At 39.1% G+C, this 25,622-nt stretch overlaps 1 pseudogene; it reads right to left on the bottom strand.

Moving 5' to 3' along the window:
- Positions 1–2,857: 2,857 nt before the first annotated feature.
- Positions 2,858–25,622, bottom strand: part of LOC137653204 (uncharacterized) — a 36,152-nt pseudogene continuing 13,387 nt past the window's right edge.

Here is a 25,622-nt window from a genome sequence, read left to right as displayed (position 1 = left end):
GAACTTCCATCAGGACAACATGGCTATCTTACCCAAAAATAGATTTTTCCTATGTCAAAATCCATTTTTTCAACTTTGCCCTGTGTGTTATATGTTACTTTAAGTTTATGTATATTATATTACAAAATTTGTGAAAATTGCTAATTTTTTATGTATGATGATATAAAATTTACATAGTAATGGCAGTATAACTCAAAATATTGTGTTCTGGAACGGGAGTTCTAGATACTTTTCATAACTACTGTTTTTCGGTGCTAGGCGTCTGACGAACGTGAGTTCAACACGATGATTCTAGAGCGGGTTCCTTGCCCAGTTCTATTGCATAATGTTTTCTTGAATGCTCCAGAATTCTCTAGTAAATGGTTCCCGATAGGAGAGAGAGAGAGAGAGAGCCTTATTGCCATATTCTATGTTTGGGTTCCCCCAGGTCCCTCAGTGTGAGGCACCTCGTATATCCACCAGAGAGTTGCTAATGCATCTTCCGGTGTATTTTGCATCTTCCAGTCTTGGATGGTCTGGGATGCATCTTAGGTATTTATCGAGCTTATTCTTAAACACATATACGCTCACTCCCGATATGTTTCTTAGATGAGCTGGCAGCGCATTAAATAGTCGCTGCATTAACGATGCTGGTGCGTAGTGGATTAATGTCCTGTGCTCCTTCCTTAGTTTTCCTGGTATATTTTTTGGCACTATTAATCTACCTCGGCTTGCTCTTTCTGATATTTTTAGCTCCATGATGTTTTCAGTAAGTCCTTCTATTTGCTTCCATGCTTGTATTATCATGTAGTATTCTCTTCTCCTTTCTAGACTGTATAGTTTTAAAAATTGCAGTCTTTTCCAGTAGTCAAGGCCCTTAACTTCTTCTAGTCTAGCAGTATAGGACCTTTGTACACTCTCTATTTGAGCAATATCCTTTGGTAGTGTGGGTACCATATCACATTGCAGTACTCGAGTGTACTACGTGCATAAGTTTTGTAAAGCATAATCATGTGTTCAGCTTTTCTTGTTTTAATGTGTCTGAATAGCATTGCCATTTTTGCTTTATATTTAGCCAACAGTGTTGCTATTTGGTCGTTGCATAACATATTCCTGTTTAACATTACACCAAGGTCTTTAATTGCTTCCTTGTTTGTGATTGTCTCGTTACTAGGTCCCTTGTATGCATATACCATTCCTTCTCTGTTTCCATAATTTATTGATTCGAATTTATCGGAGTTAAATACCATCCTATTTATCTCCGGCCATTCATATATTTTGTTTAGATCTCTTTGTAGTGAGTTCCTATCTTCATCACAAGTAATTTCTCTACTTATTCCTGTGTCATCGGCGAAACTTCTCACTACAGAGTTTTTAACATCACAGTCATAATAACAAACAGCAGTGCAGCTAATACCGTACCCTGTGGCACACCAGCTATTACCTGGTCTTCATCTGATTTCTCGTCAACCACTACCTGTTTTCTGTTTTGCAGGAATTCTTTTACCCATTTTCCTATCTTTCCCACAATATTATGCTTTTTCATTTTTTTCTCCAATATATTATGGTCTACCTTGTCAAAGGCTTTTGCAAAATCTAGATAGATCTTTTTCATTTATCATATTTTTGTATATGTTTTCATAGTGTGCTGTCAGTTGGGTTTGTGTACTTTTTCCGGGCACAAAACCGTGTTGACCTATATTAAAGAAATAATTTTTAACCAAATGATTCATTTTCTTTTTTATCAGCCTCTCATACACTTTCATATTATGTGATATTAGACTAACAGGTCTATAATTGCTTGCCTCTAGTCTTGATCCCTTTTTGAAAATAGGGGTTATATAAGCTAATTTATGTTTAACATATATCTCGCTCGTATCTACACTTTGTCTTAGCAGTATTGCAAGCGGCTTTGCGATAGTGTGTGGAGTTTTTTTTTTTTTTAACAAAATCGCTGGAACTCCACCTGGTCCGGCTGCCAATCCAGTTTTAATTTCACTTATAGCCTGCACAATATCTGCTTCTTTAATATATATATCCGTTAGATATTCAACATTTTCTTCTTTCATTTCTGTTTCATTATTCTCATTCGCAATTCTTGGCGTGAACTCAATCATTTTTCTGCTAATATGTTGCATATTTCCTTTTTTTTTTATTTGTTAACCGTCCTTCAATTCTAAGAGGGCCTATTTTTAATCTCCCTTTATTCATCTTTTTTGCATAGGAGTAAAGTACTTTTTTTTATATATATATTTTGAAGTGTCCTTTCTTTTAAGTCCCTTTTTTCATTTTCTTTCGATTGTATAATCTTTAGAGAGAGAGAGAGAGAGAGAGAGAGAGAGAGAGAGAGAGAGAGAGAGAGAGAGAGAGAAGAGAGAGAGAAGAGAGAGACCTGACTGAACACCGCTCGTGTTTGGAAACATTCGTCAGCTACACCTTCTGTGACTGAAAGTTAGCGATTATACATAACAATAGAGTATCTTGAAGATGAGGTAGTTCAAGAAATAAATTTCTTCAACATCAGACGCTCTGATACTTTACATAAACGGTCAACCTTTTATATAACCAACGTTATATGTCCCTCGCTGCATTATAGCTTGTGAAGTCAACTCGACCTACTTAGTGATAACTTCAGATATTTACCCATTAATTTTGGTGTGCCATGAGTATTCTGTGAGTCTTGTAAAATATAGAAAATATTTATGTTAAATCTTATATATATTTTCATTTGATTTGCTGGCTATCATTATCATTTGCTGTTAATGTTTTACTATTCTTTCATAAACTTTTTAGTAGATTTTTGCATACTCTACATTGTGCACGATAGTTGAACGTAACAGAATTTGGGGCCTATATCCGGGATTTTTAAAAATTCGTGACAATTTTAGGATTTATCAAGTACACATTTTAATGCAACTCCAAGTTTAATGCTGTTTAAACAATAACATCTAAATATCAATATAGTTAAATTACAAACATCTACTTCCTTAAATATATTTAAAATTCGAATATCCTAATTAAAACATTTGACATTCTTTACTATACATTTTAACAAGTTTCTCATCAGTAACCTCATTTCCTTAATTCTTAGGTGGAATAAGGCTTCCTAGGTTTAATTACCTCCAGCTTCATCATGTAAGTTCCCAGCAGCAGCAGGCAAATCTACTAACGCCTCATCACTTGTAATGCTTTCTTGTTCATCTTCAGTTGGCACGTCATTTTCAATGAATAGTTCATCTTCAATTCCTTCAATACCATCAGGTGAAGAGGAAAAATTCCTTACACTATTCATCTGAGAGGACTCCTCATATGTCCCAACTGAAGCTATTCCTGCGGTGCCTCAGTGGCCGAGCCAGGTCCGGCGGTGCCTCCAGTGGCCGAGCCAGGTCCGGCGGTGCCTCCAGTGGCCGAGCCAGGTCCGACGGTGCCTCCAGTGGCCGAGCCAGGTCCGGCGGTGCCTCCAGTGGCCGAGCCAGGTCCGGCGGTGCCTCCAGTGGCCGAGCCAGGTCCGGCGGTGCCTCCAGTGGCCGAGCCAGTTTCTGCTGTGTCTCCAGTGGCCGAAGCAGTTCCTGCGGTGCCTCCAGTGGCCGAGCCAGTTTCTGCTGTGTCCCCAGTGGCCGAAGCAGTTTCTGCTGTGTCTCCAGTGGCCGAAGCAGTTTCTGTTGTGTCTCCAGTGGCCGAAGCAGTTTCTGTTGTCTCTCCAGTGGCCGAAGCAGTATCTGTTGTCTCTCCAGTGGCCGAAGCAGTATCTGATGTCTCTCCAGTGGCCGAAGCAGTATCTGTTGTGTCTCCAGTGGCCGAAGCAGTTTCTGTAGGGCCTCCAGTGGCTGTATCAGTTTCTGTGGTGCCTCCAGTGGCTGAAGCAGCAGAATTTTCTTCAGCTTTATGTGCAGCAGTCTTTCTGCTTCCTCTAAGTATCTGCGTTGCAAGCGCAGTCATCTTTTCTCTGGCCTGCAGAAAAAAAAATTTAGATGAAAAGTTTATATAAAAGACAATCCTATTTATATCATGGAGATAAAGTTATAAGTATATCTCTGGCCTGAAGCTTAAAAAAGTCAATCAGCACCTTACTCTATAGAGAAGCCAGGTTATATAACTTCTAATTTCTCTTTAGCCTTGAAGGCAAATAGGTTTTGGAATGCACAATTTTCTTTTCGCCAAAGGACTCCAGTCTACACAAATAAGTTAATATAGAAAGTATGGTCCTCCTTTACCAGTACAACACAATACTTAAATGGTATGCCATGCTTGACATTGCAGATTGCATCGAAGAAACTTATGTAGGGTCACTTTGGTCCCAGCTGCCGTGCATTTTTTCTGCTTTTGAATTTGTACCCATTATATTTGGTCCCTGTCTACTTTGCTTTGTAATTTCAAACTTTTCCAACTACAACATTCCCTTCTACATTAATTAGAAATTGTGCGAGTAAAAATGTGATTAACCAAAATCAAGAGAATAAATTAAAGAAGGCATGACTTTTTTCCTCTCGTGTTCAGAAAATGAACACTGTACAGCATAAGATTGTCTTATCTTAAATACTTCATAAAAACTTTTGAGTAGAACCAATAGCATGCTAAGCATAGTAGCTTTCAGATCACAAACAGTCTTTAAAAATTTGAGTATGTAGTGTGGCGAGTGATGGCATTATCAATTTTATATTCAAAATCTATAATTGTTAATTCAAATATTAACAATTAAACTGTAATATGGTACAGAATGTACATTGATTGTATGCTCTGCAACCATTTCCTGAACAACTAAAATCAGGTAAAGTCCAAGTTATAAACCATGCCATCTGTGTACCTGCTGACAGTTAGTTGGACTAGGGTGCTAAGATTGTATACTTTATTACTGTATATTGACAAAAACCTACTGAATGTACAAAAGTTCAGATTTTTGTCTTTCAATTGGCAACATTATTAACAATGATAGAATAGAATGTTTAACAAGAGCTTTGAAATAGACAGCAAGAACATTAAAGCACATCTGTTGAATGAATTTCCTATATGACAAATTTTGTAAAATTTTACATTACTTGGTTTTTTAACATTAAACATTACATGAATTAGGATCATCATCAACCCAATTTGGAATTCAGACTTCGAACAAAAGCACTCCATACACAGAGTTTCCTCTGATGTTACCTTTATTACAGATCTTACATTATTCTGGAATTAGAAAAAATATCCCATTCGTTGGCAAAATTTAGCAGGAATCTTACAATGGCATGCAGTACTGCAGATTTTAATTTCTATATATTTTTCAGTTTCTTTTACTTCAAGTGGGTACTAAAGTTTTGAAGACTACATATTACAGCATTTCAATCGTGACTAATGATGAGATAGTTTCATAACCTTGGGGGCTATAACAGCTGTGAGGTTTACAATACTTTAAGAAAAATCAAAAGCAGAATTTTGGGCTGATATTTCTCAAGTCAGCCAGATTTGCCTCATTCAGGACTACCAAAATGTCGAGTCTATGACAGACCTTTGTCCCTGAACTCAAGGATTTCAAACTTTTTAATCACCACCAAAATAATGTAGAGGTCAACATGACTTCCTTTCATAAGTACCTGTATTTTGCATTAAATAACATTTGTTACCAGGACTAAGAGAGTATTTATTCAAAACCTTCCCACACTTCTCTATTTCATTGTTTTATGAATGTCAATTAGTATATGTGTACTGTACATACTCAAATGTTTCATTCTATATAGTACAATACATAGCGTTTTTATTTCCTTTTAAAACTGTTCAGGATTTAAGTAATATGCAGTTAAGTTTGTTACAATGAACTAGACAAGTGAAAAGAAAGGACAGCACTATCTCTCTTCAGTGAAATGTTTAAAGCAGGTGCAAATAGATTTGTAGCCAAAACCAAAACTCCTGATGACATCAATTTCCTATTATGTAATGAAAAATGGCAAAATTCAAGATACTATGAAGGATCCTTGACAGACTTACACCACCTGGAGGATATTTTTCTTTCCACCATAGCCCAACTCAGTGGTGGAAAAACAAAATTTTAGTCAAAAGAATTCTGGAACCATAAATGCAGCAATATCCCTATTCAAAATCTATTCACAATATAACATGGGGCTTCATAACTTTTGAAGAACTACATTGAAATGATTTCAACTAAAACTTAAGGAACATTAGGGTAAAACTCTCACTACAGTTTCAATCATTTTGGTAAGTACAAGTTTAATTAATTTTGGAAGTTGTATACTAAAACAATTTTTCCCATGAAAAATATGGTGAATAAATTCAATGCCTTCCATACCATTCATAAATAAACACACACACAAACATACACTCATTTTCAAAGATTTGTGATGGAAATTATTGAACAATTAATAACCCACAATATCAGTATACAAATTTATAATTTGCAATAATAAATAGAAATATTGACAAAACAAACCTTACCATTGAGGAGAGTCGTGGCTGGTGTGAGGCACATGAGAGGAGGAGGAGGAAGGGGTTACTGCTTGGAAGGAGAGTCTCCCTCCATGAGGAGTTTTGCTAAAACATTGCGAGTTTCTTTTTACAAGGAACTTACCTACAGAAGACTGCTTTTGCCTTATTTTTTGAATGGTATGAAAATGCCACATCTCATTGTTGACACAGATATCCTGCCAACTCAGCTGAAGCCTTATCTTGGTGATGCATTTCTACAAAGGTTTGTAGGATATCTCACAATTTCAATAACTTTATTTCCTTTTAAGCAATAACGTCCTTATTTCACTTGAAGCCAGAGGTTTGTCACTCTGGACCTCATTCTCAGGTGAAATTGCCACAACCTCCTCTTGTTGCTGTTCCTTATGCAACTCCACAAACTCCTCAGACATCAGCTGCTCACTGTAGCTTACTCCTTAAGATGATCATTTATAGGCCACCAGCCAAGAGGGTCCCAATGTATGCCCCTTCATGACAGAAAAAAAGACCTTTCTTAAAAGCCTTGACATGTCTTATGCAAATCTGAGTGGTGAAAGTATATGAAATGAGATGCAATGTGTCATTCATACGTATTACCATAGTAACCTCATCAGCAGTTCTGAACCGATATATAAAATGCATAATCTTGGTATCTAAATGCATGTTTTTTTTTTCATGTCAAGGAATCAATTGGTGAACATGTTAGTCACCCATCACTGACAATATATAAGAAATTTGAAGTTTCAGTTGTGAAAATGATGAATTTGGAAGTAATTTGTATTTTCCATCTCGATACAAACCTGGAGCTTTTTATAGGGGATATTATTTTCGGTGTAGCTTAAACATGAGCCCTAAGACTTTAAGCAATGGATAACCACCCCAACCACTAGTTAGCAATAAGGGTGGGAGATGGCCAGCTACTGTACCCTGCTCACTCACACACCTGGGCTGAGCACCCACTTTGCTTGCAGACAGGACTTCTTGGGGAATATGTGCTGGCAGGCCAATCTGTATAAATAGCTCCAGGTTTGTATCGTTAGAAAATATACAAATTACTTCCAAATATGTCATTTGTTCCATCACTCAATACAAACCCTCACTATTTATAGGGGATGACTTATCTCTTTGGAGGGTGGATGTCCATGCTAACTGGTTCTTGGCATTTGACCTGGGATTCTCTCCTTACGATATAGATCGTAACTGGTGGGAACCCTTACACCTTGCTAAAAATATTGCAGCCTCTGCAAGCTGTGTGTTCGGGATACTAGCAATGCGACTAGTCTAGGCATGAGTTCTTTGAGTTAAGAACCTTTGAGAGTACCATAGAATTTATCCAATTCTACCTGCAGACAGCAGAGGCCAGCTTTACAGACTAACCTTGGTGCTGTTACCCCATAGGGTAAAAGATGAACGAAAGAAGGAGCCAGTCATTCTTTGTCATTCATTCCTGACTTAACCATGGTTAAACTCTGCCCTTCCTCATCTGCTACTTGTCCATCAAGAAGCCTTTGGTTTACAACTATTTATTGTGTAGCAACCATAGGATCCATGAAGAGCATCTCTATGTTCCTGTGGGTCATATCTTGCAGGAAGTGGGCGGTGAAGGTCGTTTGATGCTTCTACATGCTTGCTGACAAGGCCTGCGTCACAGAGTAGTTTTATAAAACGACAGAGCATACTGCTGCTCCTAACGTTATGAGCTCTCTGTCTCTTCTATGAGGAGAAGGATCAGGATTCAATGCTTGATTCATGACCTTGAAAAATCCAAGCCGAGAACTTATTCTTGACGATACTTTGACCTTCCCCTAAGCTGACGAAGGGTGCTGACCCTCGAGGGCGAGCTCTTAGTTTTCTTGAGGTAGGGGCTCCAGTTTCTCTTAGGCATAGTAGCTGCTGATCTTTATCATTGGTAAGCTGCAAAGGACTTCCAAAAAGAAGGATTAGGATTCTGGGATCTGAGCTGCCAGAAACTACTGTATGTTAAATATTACCTAGCCCATCGCCTTGCCTTAAGGGTGGCCCATGGGTTCGCCAACTCTTTTGGCTGAAGCCAACACGAGCAGAAAACCTGTCATCAAGGTCAGGTGAACATTTGCTGCTTGGCGTCCTGGGTTGTGAGTGGAATCTTTTGGGGACCGCAGGATGCAAACACTGCCCCGTGGAGGAGATCCCACTTATGAATAAGGGTCTGTCAGCCTTGAAAACTCAGTATGAAGAGGAGCAATGGCCTTGCCGAGACTGCGAGAACGCTTTTCTCCTGAAGGTAAACTAGGAACTCCTTCAATACTGGGTTAGTAGTATCGAGGGGCGGGATAACCCTTCCATGATGCCAACTATAGTCCACTTGGACTGGATAGTCGAAGCCGAAGATCTATACTGGTATCCAGACATCCTCTTTGCAACTTGTTGCAGAAAGGACTCTCAGAGGAGGAGGAGCTGGATAGTCTCCAGGCATGAAGTTAGAGCAAAGATACATATTTGTGAAAGGTGTTCACAAGTGGCTGTCAATAGTCATTGAGGGAGTTCTCTCGCCGTTGGGAGTTGCAGATGAGTCAGTAGGCGTGATGTGGATGGCAAGCACCCAAAGATCAAGGTCGGGGGATAAATAGATTAGCTTTCCGCCGGAGGAATCTCCCAAAGGGGAAACCAACCATGAAAAAAGGAGGCAGTTTTTCTTTGCGGATGGGAAAGGCGACCACTGTCTGCTGCCACTGTTGGAAAACCTTCCCGCAAGCATGAAAATTGCTACCCAGTGGCTAGTGGAGGGACTACTTCCGTGGCAGGGGAGTGGGTGAATACCTCTCTTCGCTGGAGGAATCTTCTGAAGGGGAGACCAACCAGTGAAGGGAGTCTTTTCTGCGGATGGGTAAGACACGACCAGCATCTGCATAGTCTGCTATTCTTCCCACAAGCAGGAGGATTGTTAACCATTGGTTGGAGGGACTCTCACTGGGAAGGGAGAGTTCCAGCACCTAGAGGCGATTTGCCGCCCTCTCTGTCTCCCATCTCTAAGTTCTAGGTCAAGTTGAAGGTCGACATCGGGTGTTGCCCGAGAAATGAGCCAAACCTCTAATCTGAGTTTTCCTTTAAGGGGGGGGTACCTCATATCCATAGAAGTCTGCCCTCATCTCTGGTAGGTTTAAGAGTATACCGGTTGGACTCTGACCAGAGCTAGGAAGCAGAGTTGTACAGCATGGTCCTCTCCCCCTTTCTCTTGATGCATCTGGAGGGAACGTCCAGTCCAGGGAAGAGTGGAGGCAGAGATTCCCATTTGTGAATAGTCTTCTCAGGTCTGTCTCCTACTGAGTTCGTGCCCCAGAAGAAGTTGGATTCGAAGGAATCTGCTGCGGGCTTGACATACCCGAGAGAAACACCGACTCCAGAGACATAACCACTCATGGCTGAAAGTGTGTCTCGAAGAAGGAAGAAGCTCCTGTCATCCTCCTCCTAGGATCCGATCAATTTACGGAAAAAACCTCCGTACAACAACGATGAATCCAAGGGTACCTGTCTCAGATAAGGAAGGCGGAGTATCTCGAGATTTACTTCAATCCTCCTATCTTGGTAAGTTTGAGAAGTCGAAGATATTCCCTTAATGATGGCCTTCTGGAATCTAAGAGTAAGAGTCCTAGTGGTTGAACATACCCAGAAAGTCCTGTGGACTAAGTACTTGTTTGAGCGTATGCCTTCTCCTCGCCGAACTGAGTTAGATAAGCTGACTTATTCCAGGAGGAGAGGACGGAACTGGAGACCATTTAATGGAGGAAATGACTGTAGAGGGTTGAAGAGCCCTCTATGAAACCCTTTGTTCTGTCCAAGGCCATAATGCCTGAAATGGGCGTCTAACTGGATGTTCGAATTGTGAAGGTAAAGAGAGGGAGGGGAGAGGTTTATCATCTTTTAGTCGAGTTGCAATTCTCTTTCTGTGGGAAAAATTCCAAACTCGGAGTAGTTCTCTCTTGGAAAAGAACATCAATGATGTCCTCAGCATCCCTTTCCTAGCCATGATCAAGAGGCATCTTTTCTTGGTGAAGTGAGGGACAAGGAAGTCCACCTCTGCGCTAGAACAGCTGCAACCGGAGAAGCAACACTTCTACAACACCAATCTCAGTGGTGTTCCCAGGTGGTCAACCATTCAAGAACTGACCAGACCCCAGTTCATAGTATCCTGATTGGAAGAGCTGTTGTTTCGACGTGGTATGGCCGTTGTCAGGGCGAACTCCTGCCACGGTAGGGTGTCATCATCAGAGGATGAAAAAAGAAGACAGGTCAAGCAAAGGGTTGGCCTAGTGGCAAATAGGCGAGGGCGCCTGTGTAACTCTCAAAGCTCTTCCATTCAATGATGATGATAACTTTTAAGGTAACCATGTACCACAAGCAACCAAAAGGAAGAGATAGGGAGAAAAAGAGGCGACCTAGTCCCATAGACACACTGTGATAAAACAAAACGTTCGTAAGGGAATAAATGTTTGAGAGAGCTAGGAATGACGAAATCTGGCGTGCCGATGAATGCATCGGGAAACCGATAGCACTGTGCTTGTGTGAAAACAACAAGTTCTCCGTGGTGAGTAAGGTTAAGGTATTACGTGCCAAGGTTGACACTTGTGCTTTACCCTTCTCCTTGAAGGCGAGTGCTGTGTTAAGTTTCAGGAGGGTAGAGTGTACTAAACTCCCTCAAATGGATGTCATGGTGAGCACTACCACAGTGCCACTCACACAAGGTTACCTGACTCCTCGTTGAAATTCTGTGTCAACTGGATGAGGAGAATCGCTCCAATACTCTAAGGTGATCGAGGAAGCCAAAGCAGTAAACCGCTGTGTAAGACTAAGAGACCAGGAATGTGTATCTCCGAGAAGCAGAGTGCATGCTTTTAGCGAGAATCGCAGCCAGAAGAGATCTGTGATCCTTACCAGAGGAGATCTACGTTGAGTAAAGTAGGAAAAACACACCCCAAGGGTCAAGGCCTCAAGAGATTCTCCGGTGTTGTCACTAATTCTACCTGCAAGCGGGAAGAGCTCTCCAAGATTACTGGAAACCAGAAAAATGGAAAAGCGCTGATGAGCGATCGTGCTCTATTGGGCCATGGCGAGCCGACAGGCGACGAGGTGATGGTGAACTCCGAGGATATGGCGAATGCACACAGTGTTGGCAAAGGCCTAGAGAATGCCAAGCACCTGTCACCTGTCAGACTATGAGCCATGGCTGACGGCGAGACTGCTGGAGATGATACCCACCTGGTGAGGGTTGAGGAGAGGGGTCAAAGTCACAGGGTGACGAGTGACAATCGTGCAATGCACTCCTGCCCTGCAGCTGGAGTAAGACGCTCACCCAAAGGCAAGTGGCAAACAGCTGGCAAGTGACGAGCACGAGCCTGAAGGTAGCGAGATGAACGTTGGTGATCACGCAAAGGGCAAGGGTCTCTCAATGCCATGTGATGATCGCAAGCTATCTGGCGGCGGTCATGAGGTGACGAATGTTCGACCGAAGACAAGTGATGAGTTGCTAGAGTCATGCCTAGCTGACAAGTGACATACAGCTTGCGAATCATGCACAACTGACGAGTAGCGAACAGCTGGCGAGTCATGCGTAGCTGACGTTTGACAAAAAGCCGACGCATACGAGATCCCGGAGGTATCAAAGAAATATAAAATAAGGTAAAGTCAAGGACAGAACCTAGAGAGGAAATAAACAAAAACAGACTGTTCATGAAACCCACTTGAGGAAGGGTACCCAAGCCCAAGACTACTAATAACAGCCTAGAAATGTAACTAACACCAAAAACAGACCCCCCCCCGGCAGAGAAAGAGGACGACGGGACGTTAATCAAAAACTTTATGGTAAAGGATCAAGCACTTCGGCCTCAAAAAGAAGAGAAAGGTTAAGTCCTATCCAGGTGCCAGTGCACAGAAGATATTAGTGATCAGTAAAACTATAACAGAGAACAAGAAAACCACTATTATTGTACAGGAAACTGGAAATGACTTATTCCTAAGAAAGGATACAGCTGGCCAAACAGAACCTTTTTTGAAACGGCTAGAAACAAGACGAACAATACTATAGTTATAGGTATTCTCCCAAGACTCAATGTCAGCCACTCAACACTTGGTAAGGCCGCAGGGATAAATGAAAGGCATAAGTCTACAAGCCAGAAAAAGAAAGTGAAATTTATAGATCTTTGGGATACTTTCTACAGCACGAGAAAATTATACAAGAGAGATGGAATGCACTTTAGTGAAGAAGGCAAGAGAATATACAGAAACCAAATTAATCTCAGCCACTACAATTATCTCTAGATAGACCACTAACAAACTAGACCCTTAGAAAATCCTCCAACAATAATTAAAGAAAATTTGGCAGAAAAAATTGGATAATGCAGATAAAAGTAAAAATAAAACACTAGTAAATCAGGGAAACTATCAAAACCGCAGAGGAAGAGAAAAAATAAAGTTAAAAAATTTCCTGAGTGGCACAATTCAATGCTCAGTCAGTTAGAAACAAAATGGAAAACCTAAGGGAAATGGTAGCTAACGAGGAACTAGGCATTACCGAGATCTGGATTCAAGAAAAAACAAAGCATTTTATCGGAGAATACGAAATCCCAGGTTTCAAGCTTTTCAAGAAAGATTGCCTTACCATAAAGGGTGGAGGGGTTATGATCTATGTTAAAAATCACTTAAATCCCATAGACATCAAATTAGAAACAGAATGTGAAGTTACACGTGCAAAAATAAACATCATAGCAAAAAAAAAGTCCATACTAGTAATATACAGACCATCACATCAAATACAAGAACAGGACAAAGAGCTGTAGACACATCTTGGACAGGAAGTTAACAATAAGCTAGCTGTCCTAATGGGAGACCTCAATGCAACAGTAAACTGGGACATTAGGAATTCACAGAGGGCCATAGACTACTAGAATTTGTCAACAACTAGGGGAAACAATATACTAGATATTGTACTAAAAATAGAAGAAAATTTAATATCCAGTGTTTCAGTAGGCGACAATATTGGCAAAAGTGACCACAGAATAGTTAGGTTTCACGTAAATATTCTTCATCTAGAAGAAAGGTAAATTATAAAATGGACTACAGACGTAGTAATTGGATCAAACAGAAGGAATACACCAAGAATTTAGAATATGATGAAACAGGGGACATTGATACACAATGGGACTCCTTTTTAGAATTACATAAAAAAAAGGGCGGCGAAATATATACCGCATACAAATATTTTACCAAATGGAACTTCAAAACGTAAGTGGTTAAACAGAGAAGTAGCCAATGCAATAAGAAGTAGACAGAGCAAACATAAATCAATGGGTCCACAGCCTTCAATTCATGAAATTTCCGAGCAAAAGAAGCTAAGCCAAAAAGCAGATAAAACTAGTTAGAAAGGCCAAGATCAATGAATTGAAAATAGTGGCTTCAGCTAGTAAAGAAACCCAAAAGAATTTTTTGCATATGTAAACAGTAGAAAACAAATCAAAAACATTAGACCATTAAGAGACTCAGAGGGTAATCTTATAACTAATGATTTGGAAAAAGCTGAACTGGTGAAAGCATATTTCACAATTGTATTCACTAGGGAAGAATCAACAACCCTCCCAGAACCAGCTTTCAAAAATAAAGGGCCACAACCATTAAATAGAATCCCTTTTACAATGGATGATGTCAAAAATAAAATAAAGGACTTGGTAAGTAAGGCACCAGGTCCGGATGATATTCATCCAAGAGAGATTATAGAACTAGAAGAGATAACTCCAAACTTTTACAAAATGTTCCAAAACACAGCCAACGAAAGAAAGGCCCCACAAGGATGGAAACTAAGCAATGTTCCTCCAATCTACAAGAAGGGGCCAAAAGAAGACCCTGGCAACTACAGACCAGTGTGTGTAACTTTAGTGCCATACAAAATTCTTTAATCTATTATAGTAGATTAAATAGTAGAACATATAGAGAAAAACTATCTTTTGATAGACAGCCAAAAGGCTTTGGACAAAGTTCCTCATGAGAAATAAATGGTCAAATTTAGACCACTAGGCATCATTGACGAGCCAGCTGAATGGATCGAAGATTGGCTAACAAACAGAAAACAGAGTTGTAATCAATGGAGAAGCTTCAGAGTGGGCACGTGTTACAAGCGGAGTACCAAAAGGATCCATCCTTGGACCACTACTATTTCTGATCTACATTAATGGACATATATTTAGGATTACTGTAACTAGTAGAATAACCAACTTTGCCAGCAATACTAAATTGGGCTTAAATGCTGCAAACTCAGAAGACATAGAAGCCTTAAGAGAGGGATCTAATGAAGCTAGGAGAATGGTCCAGAAAATGGCAAGAGACTTTCAAGTGTGGGCAATGTAAAGTCATGCACTTGGGTTATAGTAACCCACAATAAGATTACTCACTGCTGGGTAATGAAATGTGTGTGGACCAGGAGGAAGATCTCGGTATTATTATTAGTAAGGATTTGAAGTTCACCAAGATAAAAGCTGAAAAGAAAGCACAGAAACTAATAGGCTATAAAAAAAGACAATTCAAATACAGAAACAGACACTGTGCTACAGCTATATACATCACTAGTAAGACCCCAACTAGAATATGAAGCCCAATTCTGGACTCCAAGTATTCAGAATGATATAGATAAACTGGAAGCAGTACAAGCTAGGGTCACCAAACTGGTTCCAACACTAAGGCAATTTGGATATAGATAGAGGATGGAACGTTTGAACTTATTTGATCTACAAACTCGACGACTGAGGGGACAGCTAATAGAGGCATTCAAAATTCTTAAAGTAATAAAAAATGTAGATTACAACAATACATTCACGCTTGGCACAAATCAGTCAAGAGGTAACGAATACAAACTGGAATTGAGAAGATACATCATCACTCAATGTAGCAATTTCTTTACATAAAAAAAACAAATACTTGGAATGACTACCAGCGGATGTAGTAAACACTAACATGGTAAACAAGTTCAAGAATAAGTTAGACAAGATCTTAAGAACACTAAATGCCTAAACTGAATTGCTCCACCAGACAGACAGACAGACAGACAGACCGACCAACCAACCAACAAACAAACAACCAACCAACCAACCAACCCACTAACTACCTCACTCACTCACTCACTAAACCAATCAACCAACTAGCTAACTCACTCACTAAACATACCAACTAACTAACTCGCTCACTAAACCTACCAACCAACTCACTAACTCACTAAACCTACCAACCAACTCACTAACTCACTAAACCTACCAACCAACTCACTAACTCACTAAACCTACCAACCAACTCACTAACTCACTAAACCTACCAACCAACTCACTAACTCACTAAACCTACCAACCAACTCACTAACTCGCTATTCACTCGCTCGCTTGCTCATTAACTCACTAATTACAAACAACACTTCTCTATTCAAATTTTTAGGGCTCCAAAATCCAAATCCATGTCTCGCTCACAGTTTGACAATTTTGATTAGCTTCTGATGGCCTATTGAAAGCGTCCCTGCTCGGCGGTTGTCGGACTGGAGTCCGAGTCCAGTTTAAACTCTCTAGTTATATCTGCAACCTCACCCTCTTTTTGAACCAAGGAGGGGGGGGGGGGTTTTGGGGGAGCCCCGGCCTACCTGCTGAGTCATCAGCAGCCATTGCCTGGCCCTCCCTGGTCTTATCTCGAGTGGAGAGCGGGCTTGGGCACTGATTAAATGTATATATGATCAGTCCCTAGGACATTGTACTGCTAGCTCGGGCGATATTACTGTCCCGTGCCTCTGCTGGTCATGAGTAGCCTTTAAACCTTTAATTCCATTACTGGAAAGAATTCTGCTCATACAGCACATGGGATAATGCTGCAAGACATTGTAACTCCATGTTGAATGTGGCAGACATGCACCTATCAGTCATGAACAGAGATATACAAGACTAACAGAAATTACTTGAGTCAAAGGAACACTCTGAAGGTCATCAAGGAAGTACAGAGTTCCCTCAACCCATTCACAATAGACAAAGGATAATCTGCTCATTCTGTTTTCTAGTAAGGAGGCAACACATGATGTAGAGCATGACGTGCTCAGAGCAGAGAAGGTTGAGAAGCCATGTGACACTTTTATTGAAGACAGACTGAAGAACAACAGAAATTTCCAAGTGAAAATGGAGAGAAAACCTACATACACTTTGATTCATGAATAAGAAAAGTACCATGAGATTAGTAGGCAACAAAGTTGTACAGTTAAAGCATCAAGGAAATATGGCTCTCTAATTATTCTTAAAAAGTTAACAACTGGAAATTAAGTTAAGGCTGGAAGAGCTAGTTAAATTCCCCATGATGCCAGTTTCCTACAGCTTAGAAACCACTGATGGTTTCTTCTGTAAAACTGATAAATCCAGGATATTTTATCAACTGATGAAAGAAGTAGATGATGCAGCATAACCTTCTATGAAAGAAGCACTCACAATCTACAATGAAATGCTTACTTCTACATGATGAATGACATCTTAAGTAACTTCACGCTGATATGTCAGAAGGTCTTCGGCATGATGTACATGGAAGGAGATGCAGTATTCAGCACATATACATACATACCAGATTCTGTGAAGGTAAGTTATATTAAATATGCTCTTTAACATTGTAAGGAAAAATCTTTTTCACTACACAATGATTTCATAATCTTATTGATACATGTATGTTAATTCATTAGAATTGATCTATTAAATGATGTAAAGTTGTCATTACACAGGCCATGGAACACATCAGATGAGGCTGTGGTGAGAAGTTTGTTGTACAAAGTGAAAACTTAAATGAGCTGTAGATTAGAAGGCCTTCCTGAGAAATGATTCTAACAAACAGCAGTTCATTCAGGTACAGTAATACTTACTTATGAAGCAGTTATTACATCACTATGATTGGGATAGTATTATTTGAATTTGACATGAATATTAACAAGAACAATTGCTCTGGAGCTAGGATGCATATGCTCATACACTGTGCGGCAGAGAAGTTACTGTAGTGTGTGATGGACATGCCTACCTGCTGAAGAGGGATGATGACCATACAGTCATTAAAACAGACTTGTCTTCACTGCAGTCGTTCATAGAGGGAACTGATTCTAGGTATTGAGTATTATCTTTAGCACTTACAAATACTTGCAGTTATGTTAGCTATCCATACTTCAATAATTACAAGGCATATTGAAAGCATTTCTTTAACTTTTCATGATCATCCTATACAGCATGAATGGTGTCATGGGTAGATCAAATAATATAGAAAAGGATGTTAAAACATGTAAAGTTTCTACTCTTAAGGAGCAGAGAGAAGAGGTCCCGCTAGTGTTTACCAGAAACTGTCACCGCCATCGATTGAGGTCAAGACATTAATTAGATCTGCTTCGAAGGTAGAGATCGATATCTTTACACATAACTTTACATCACTGCTCCCATTTTTGTTATTGTCTTTAATTACTTAACGTAAGATTCCTGTCCAGCATCTCACCGGGGTCACTGGGACAGAGCCAAAACAGAGCCTAAGAGTGAACTATAGACCTGACAAAGCTAGAGTAGGACATTAAATTACTTTTATTTTCACGCGTGGAGTTCTCCGGCTTCTGGACAGTACAATTACCTTTTTTGCATTCAAGAGTGAGGGTTAGTAAACTGCGTCAGTAAAGTTATTAGCAGGGTGTTTGTGCCCAGAGTGTAAGTGCTCATTATCCTCCCCTGTTGATCTTAGAGTAACTGATGTAGGGAGACTTTCCTGGACTAAATCCCACTCAATCATTTAATTAATTATAAAAAAATAATTCTCCACAATAATAATAATAATAATAATAAATAATTATAGTAGTAGTAGTAGTAGTAGTAGTAGTAGTAGTAGTAGTAGTAATAATAATAATAATAATAACAATAATAATAATTAATTATAATAATAATAATAGTAATAGTAATCATTATAATAATAATAATTGTAATAATAATAATAATAATATCAATACTAATAGTAATAACAATAGTAAATAGTAAATAATAATAAATAATAATAATAATAATAATAATAATAATAATAATAATAATAATAATGAAATAAAGATAAAATAATAATAAAATAAAATAGAAAATAAAACAGTAAAAACATAAAACAAAATAAAAAATAAAATAAAAATAATTATGAAAAAAAATATAAAAAAAAGAATAGAAATAAAAAATAGAAATATAATGATAAAAACAATAAAAAATAAATAAAAATATAAATAAAAAAAGTAATAAAAATAAAAATAAAAAATAAAAATAATAAAAATGAAAATAAAAATAATAAAAATAAAAGTAATAAAAATAAAAACTCTAATAAATGAAAATACTGTCTGTAGTACTTGTTCTCACAAAATACACATACGATTCAAAATTTTCTGCAAGCTCATAAACCAATTTGAATTTAATCTTATTCAAAGTTATTCATAAACTGAGGTACTACCACATGCAATATTTATTCCAAGGTAACTATACTGCCTTTGGATATCAAAAAAGTGACTACAATTTAAACAGTATACTGTAGTACATATAAATAATTCTAATAGCTAAGACAAATTATTCTAATGAGTTTTACCTCTTACCTGCCACTGTTAATATATCAGAAGTTTAAGCTTTCATACTCTGAAAAATAAAGTTTCTTTCTATCTACAGTACACTTACCTCTTCAGGTGGATCAAAGGAGAAATTTCCATGCAAAAAGCTTTTCTGAAATCCTTTGAAGACTCCAAAAGAGGATTCTAATGCTTTTTGAAGCTGAAACAAAAAAAAAAGCAAGAGTCATTTCAACCTTAAAATTACATTACTGAACCTCCAATTCTCTAGCTCGAGTCACAAGCACTTAATCTCAAAATTCAAATTATATACCATTCATTTGAAAGGTAAGAGAACATGAAATGTTACAAAATTAAGTGTTCAAGAAAATTTACATTACTGTATATTATGACACAATTTGATGGTATAATATTGGACTAACATTACCATAGGATGACTCATTGATTTTCAGTTTCTTATCCAGTCAGTTTCTTAGCCAGTCTCCTATACAATCTAATAATACATCTAAAACTCCAGTTTTGCCATTGCAGTATTCCCTCATCTATTGTTGGCAATTGGTTTCGGCAACCCCCACGATAGGTGAAAATCCACGAAGTAGCGACGCCTTATCTTTTATTATTTATGTATATTTACAACCTTTATAACCTCCCATACTAATATTAAACCCCCCTCTATCTGTATTATCTTTTCCCACACACTTATCTAGTATTATACAGTAAACATTTTTGCATTTATGCAAATTTTCTTTGTATACAGTAGGTACGTCTGTGTGTGCGTGTGTGTATGAGGCTCTACTCATCGTTTTAGATATTGCTGACTGGCTTAAATGATAATTATGACAATGAATTAGCTGTGCAGTAAGAATGACGAAGGTGATGATGCTGCTTACTGCACAGCAAATGAGAGCTTTATAGCACTTCTGACGGCGCTTCGTCAGGGGGAGGGGGGGGGGCAGTATCTTCAACTTCTTCAACCTCCACTGAAGGCTAAGGTGTAGCGGACATTCTCTGGCGGGAGGGGAACATGGGTAATGGGAAGTTGCTGCACCTGTCTTTTCTTCTTGGCCTAAATGGCTTTGTGGACAGACATGGCTCCAACTATCAGATTGCGAAAGTCCAAATGATCGAACCATGTCACTGTCCCAATCTTGCGACCCTTGTTGCAATTCCTTAGCCATGTTGCACATGGATGCAAGGCATTCAAGGTTAAGGCCAGTCTCACAGGTTTCTTCCTCTTGCGTTTCTGCTTTTTCCTCTTCCTCACATGTAGACTTTGTCATCTCCATGAGGTCTTCGTCTATCAGTGGCTCCGAGTGGCAATCAATGAGGCCAGTGACATCTTCAGGAGTCATGTCCTTGAAGTCTTCTTCCTGTATCAGTCTTGCCAGCTTGATAGCCTTGCCGACTGCCAAGTGATGAACTTCGTTAGGAGTGAAGCCTTTGTAATAGTGGACCACTTGGGGCCTCAATTTCTTCCATCTGAAATTGATCGTCCGAGGCTTCATGTCCTGTAACACTGTGCAATTGTGTAGTTAAGCCATTACATCTTCAGTGTGAAGTCACTATCGTCCTCATCTGAACTTCTGATGGGATCCTCCATGGCAGTCCGGGTGTAGAGCACCTTAAAGGCACAAATGACAGTTTCATCCATTGGTTGGACGAGTGTTGGGGGGCAAGAACTAGATCTGTACTTCTTCATAATGCAGATCAGTTGTATGGCCTCCTATACTATCCATCAACAAAAGTAAGTCAAATGGAAGACTCCTTTCAGCTAGATACACTTTAAACTGAGGGATGAAACATTGGTGAAACCAGTCAGATATGAGAACTTTCGTAATCCATGCTTTAGCATTGTTCATCCTATATATGGACAGCAGATTTTTTTTCTTGGATTACAAGGTACGTGGATGTTAGGACTTGTAAATAAACTAAAATACAGGTTTCAACATAAAGCCCACAGCATTCCAGCACATAACGAGCACCTCACGGTCTTTGTTTTCCTTGAAGCCTGGCCTTTTTACTTCATCTTTGAACAAGAACGTGCGAGATGGCAACCTCTTCCCAAACAGCTCCGTCTAGTCCATATTAAAAGTTTGTTTGGAAAGATAGCCACCTTCCTCAATAAGCTGAGGGAACTCTACTTCAACAACTCTTTTGGCTGCATCTGCAGAGGCAGCTTCACCATACAGCAAGACAATAGGCCAAATATTTTATGGAACTTTTCTAACCAGCCTTTGTTGGCATTGAATGAATATTTCTTTGGGAAATCACTGAACGTTCCTGGTTGAGAGTCGTATATGTACTATTCCTCATCATCATTTGGAAGGTTTGTTATTGTTATACAGGGTCTTCGCCTTGGTTCAGATCATGTTGGTGTTTAAACTTATGGTTTTGTATTTTTTTTTTTTTTTTTGACAATCTGCAATCAATACTGCCAAAGCAGATTCCATCCTCACCAACATCGTATTACGGGGAGTAACCACCTTTCGCTGCACTGTTGAAAGTCACTGATGCCGTCTTCCTGATATTCTTATTTTAATGTAGCGAACGATCGGCTCGATGTTATAATAGTGTCCAACTGCGATGAAAATTCTGCCTTCTTTCAACATGTCGAGAAGTTTCACCCTCTCAACTATGGACAGCATCTTCCTTTGATGCTTAGGCTCACTGACAGAAGCCTTAGAAGGAGCAGGGAGTTTCGACAGCATCTTAAAGCTCGAGACAAAATTAAAAACACACTAAAACTTCATTAATGCAGGAACACAAGTTACTGAAACGAGACATAAACAACCGATGAGCATTCGGGAGAAGCTGCAAGTCAAGATGCTGAGAGGTGATGCTGTGCTCCATGACCAATCGGCTCCAAGATACTAATCTCCATGTTCTCATTGCTTGACTCCTGCCTGTCAGACAATAGTGTGCCGTCTAAGGTCTCATGCGAGTACAGACAAGACGGGAAGTTACAACTCGCTGTTTTTATCGGAATCTACACTTTCTCGTACCTCACAAGTTTGTGCGATTTAGCAGAAATTACGCGGGATTAAAAATCATATGATTTAAAAACCCCCAATGCACTGAGGCCGCAAATCATGAGCTGCAACATGGCAATGGACTACTTCAATTCTTTTCAAGAGTATCTCTGTCAAATGTCTTGAGAAATCAACAGTAAAAAGTATTGCACTATTTTTATCAAACACTAAATATAACTTTGAAAGTCTTAAATGGTTACTTGCAAATTATTTCCCACTACGAACTTCATACTGGCTACGTAAATTTGGCAGATTCTGATGGTCTTGTTATGTTGTCTGCCATGATGGACTCCAGTATCTACCCAAGAAATGAAATCAGGTTGATACACCGATATTCTTTTTGTGGTTCCTCCTTGGAAATCTTTAATATTGCTAAAACATTTTGCTATTTCCAATCTCTCATGCTAATGAACGTCATTCAAGAACAGTACCAAGGAGGAGGAGAACCCTTTGACAACAGCAGAAATTTAGAAGGCTCTAGCACTTTTCATAATACAGTGCAAACTTACACAGGTCATCTGGTCGCGCAGTTTAATGTCATATGCCCGAGTCATTTCAGGAACATTCTAAAGAGTAGGCAGAAACAAGCTTCCTTGGATAGTTATTTTTTAAAAGAGGCCTTTAGAAGGCAAAGAGGAAGCTCAAAGTTATCCAAAAACACAGAAAAGCGGAAGTGATGAAGAAATTGATGAAATTTAGATAGTACATTTATTAGATAGTACAAAATGTAAAATAAAAAAAAATAGAAAAAAAAAAATAAAAAAGGTCATAAAGAAATGAAATTGAGTAATTTTATGTTTTTCGTAAAGTTAAGTGCTAATGTTTTCTGCTGTTTATTCTTCTCTGCTGACACGTTTGGTTTTGGACATCGCCACACTCAGAAGGTTAGGTTCCACATTTTTGCTAACTTTCATTTATTATTGCATTACTGTATATTTTAATAACACTTCATTTACAGGTATTAATGGTTAGGTTAGGTATTGAATGATCCAAATGGTTTTATTTCATTGTGGTTAGTACAGTTTAGCCTTATAAAATTTAATGTCTTTTGTAGGGCTTGGAATGAATTGGGAAATTTACATATAAAATCCGACTCGTCCTAAGAAAAACACCGATACAAAAGCCACTCAAACAAATTAATTTCTTATCTAGAGGCATTGGTGTACTAAGGTTTGTATAGTTAGGAAAAATAGACATTACTTTTAAAAATTTGTCATTTGTTCTTACACAAGTACAAACCATTATCCTTTTATAGAAAACAATATCCTTAGAGGAAAGAAAGTTCCCATAACCATATTGGCGAGTCTAAAATCCTGTAGAGGTCAGAAGTGTTGACTCCTGTTCACCTCCCAACAATGAGAAAAGTTTCTCAGATGATAGTTTACATTTCTGTTTTAAAAGGTAAATGGTCACAGAGGAACCTATATTACAAAAGATGATATATCTGAAATGAATGGTCAACTTAAAAAGAAATGAAGGGTTTTATACACCTTGCCATCCTGTCACTCATAAGGAGAATGGGGAAGATACTTTATGTTTTTATGAATAGAAGAGTTGCTCGCTACAGAGGCTTACCTATATCAACGTCTGGTCCAGCAAATAACAGCACAACCATTGCACCCTTTGAAGGGATGCTTCTTGTCATGTAAAGGAGCTAGGTTTGCTACATATCGTCCTGAGCAGCTACCAATGGCCCCAAAGATAAAGTTTAAAAACTTCATAAATGTGTGCTCAAGTGGGTTCCTCAGGATTCTTAGCCAATGGTGCATATGCTCGCCTGATGATTTGGGTTCTTGGAGATCTCCTTTTTGAACCTACCTATACTAAGGAAAAGATTTAGACTCTGTGGTCTGAAGATTGGAGTACACTTTAGGTAATGCCATAATGGGTCACAGGGCATGAAAGCAAACCAATTTAATCACTTGTCAAATCTTTAAGGGAGGAGAGGAAGGACTTGAACCTGGGGTCATAAACAACAGGGTTCCGAGTCTTCGTAACAGACTCTAGTATGACTGATGACATATGATATACCAAGAATTTTGTTGACATCTTTCACTGAGGTCAAGGCAAAGAGAAAGTTAATCTTGAGTGTCAGATCTTTATCTGACACATGCCTAAAAAGTATTTACAGGGGCCTTCTTGAGGGACCTGAAAACTAGGGTGACATCCTACACATAGGCCGAGTTCCCTAGGGGGACAAGACTGCTTGAATCTCCTCATGGGATAAACAATTTCCATGAAACGGAAAGGTCTAAGATCTCACTTTTAAAGACCTGGCTTAAAGGCAAGCAATAGCCTTTCACTGCCAAGACTGAGAGGAGCTTCTCGCTATAAAGGATGACGAAAAAATCTACTATTAGTTAAAGAAAGGCTCAAACTGGAAAAGTATGATATACCAAGAATTTTGGAGACACCTTTCACTGAGGCCAAGGCAAAGAGAAAGTTCATCTTGAGTATCAGATCTTTATCTGACACATGCCTAAAAAGTATTTACAGGGGCCTTCCTGAGGGACCTGAAAACTAGGGTGACATCCGACACATAGGCCGAGTTCCCTAGGGGGACAAGACTGCTTGAATCTCCTCATGGGATAAACAATTTCCATGAAACAGAAAGGTCTAAGATCTCACTTTTAAAGACCCGGCTTAAAGGCAAGCGATAGCCTTTCACCGCCAAGACTGAGAGGAGCTTCTCGCTATGAAGGATGACGAAAAAATCTACTATTAGTTAAAGAGAGGCTCAAACTGGAAAAGTATCCAGTCTACGATGCCAATTACAGAATTCCAAATTTTTCTTGATAGAAATCTGTAGTATATCTACGTAGATATCCAGACATCTCCTGTGATGTTTCTCATGAAAAGATTTTCACTCAAAGGGGTCTCTAACCATGGAGTGACAGGAATATTACCGAGTTATGGTACCACATCAGGTGGGGCTGGTAAAACAGGTCGAGCCTCAGGAGTAGTTCTCACAGTACATCCTGAAGGAGCATCAGCAGGTACCATTTGGAATAATCAGTACTCTCTTGACAACTCTGCAAAACAAGCAAAGGTCAGAAAAGAGTAGACATCAACATTGTCCCATGAATGTTGAAAGGCATCCTCTAGAGCTGATGACAGGTGCGGCACTGGTAAGAAAAAGAGGTCTAAAGTCTTTTTGCCACTAGAGTATGAAGGGACCATTCGGCTCCTATGACTTGTCCCTGGCAAAAGAGCTTGTCAGCATTTTACTGACAGTTCCAGTGCATTGTTAAGCGCCGATGTGTGTGCCTGCTTCACCAACGTACGGAGGTGCTGTGAAACAGTACCTTGTTAGTTATAGATGTAGGCTACTATAGTTGTGTTGTCGCGCATCAAAGCTACATTGTGCCCTATCAGACAGTTGGAATGCTTGCAGTGCCTGGATTGCTGCCTTAATTTCCAACAGGTTGATTTTTTAAGAACTTTTCATCATCTGTCCAATAACCAAGGGCGGTCTGATTCCCCTGGTGCGCACTCCATTCTTCCTTTGAGGCGTCTGGGAACAGCAGTATTTCCGGAGGAACAAACCCCATAGGGGTTCCCTTGATGAAGTTCTCATCTTCCAA

This window comes from Palaemon carinicauda, chromosome 1 (assembly GCF_036898095.1).
Source record: "Palaemon carinicauda isolate YSFRI2023 chromosome 1, ASM3689809v2, whole genome shotgun sequence".
Classification (NCBI taxonomy): Eukaryota; Metazoa; Arthropoda; class Malacostraca; order Decapoda; family Palaemonidae; genus Palaemon; species Palaemon carinicauda.
This window is presented reverse-complemented; position numbering and strand designations above follow the sequence as displayed.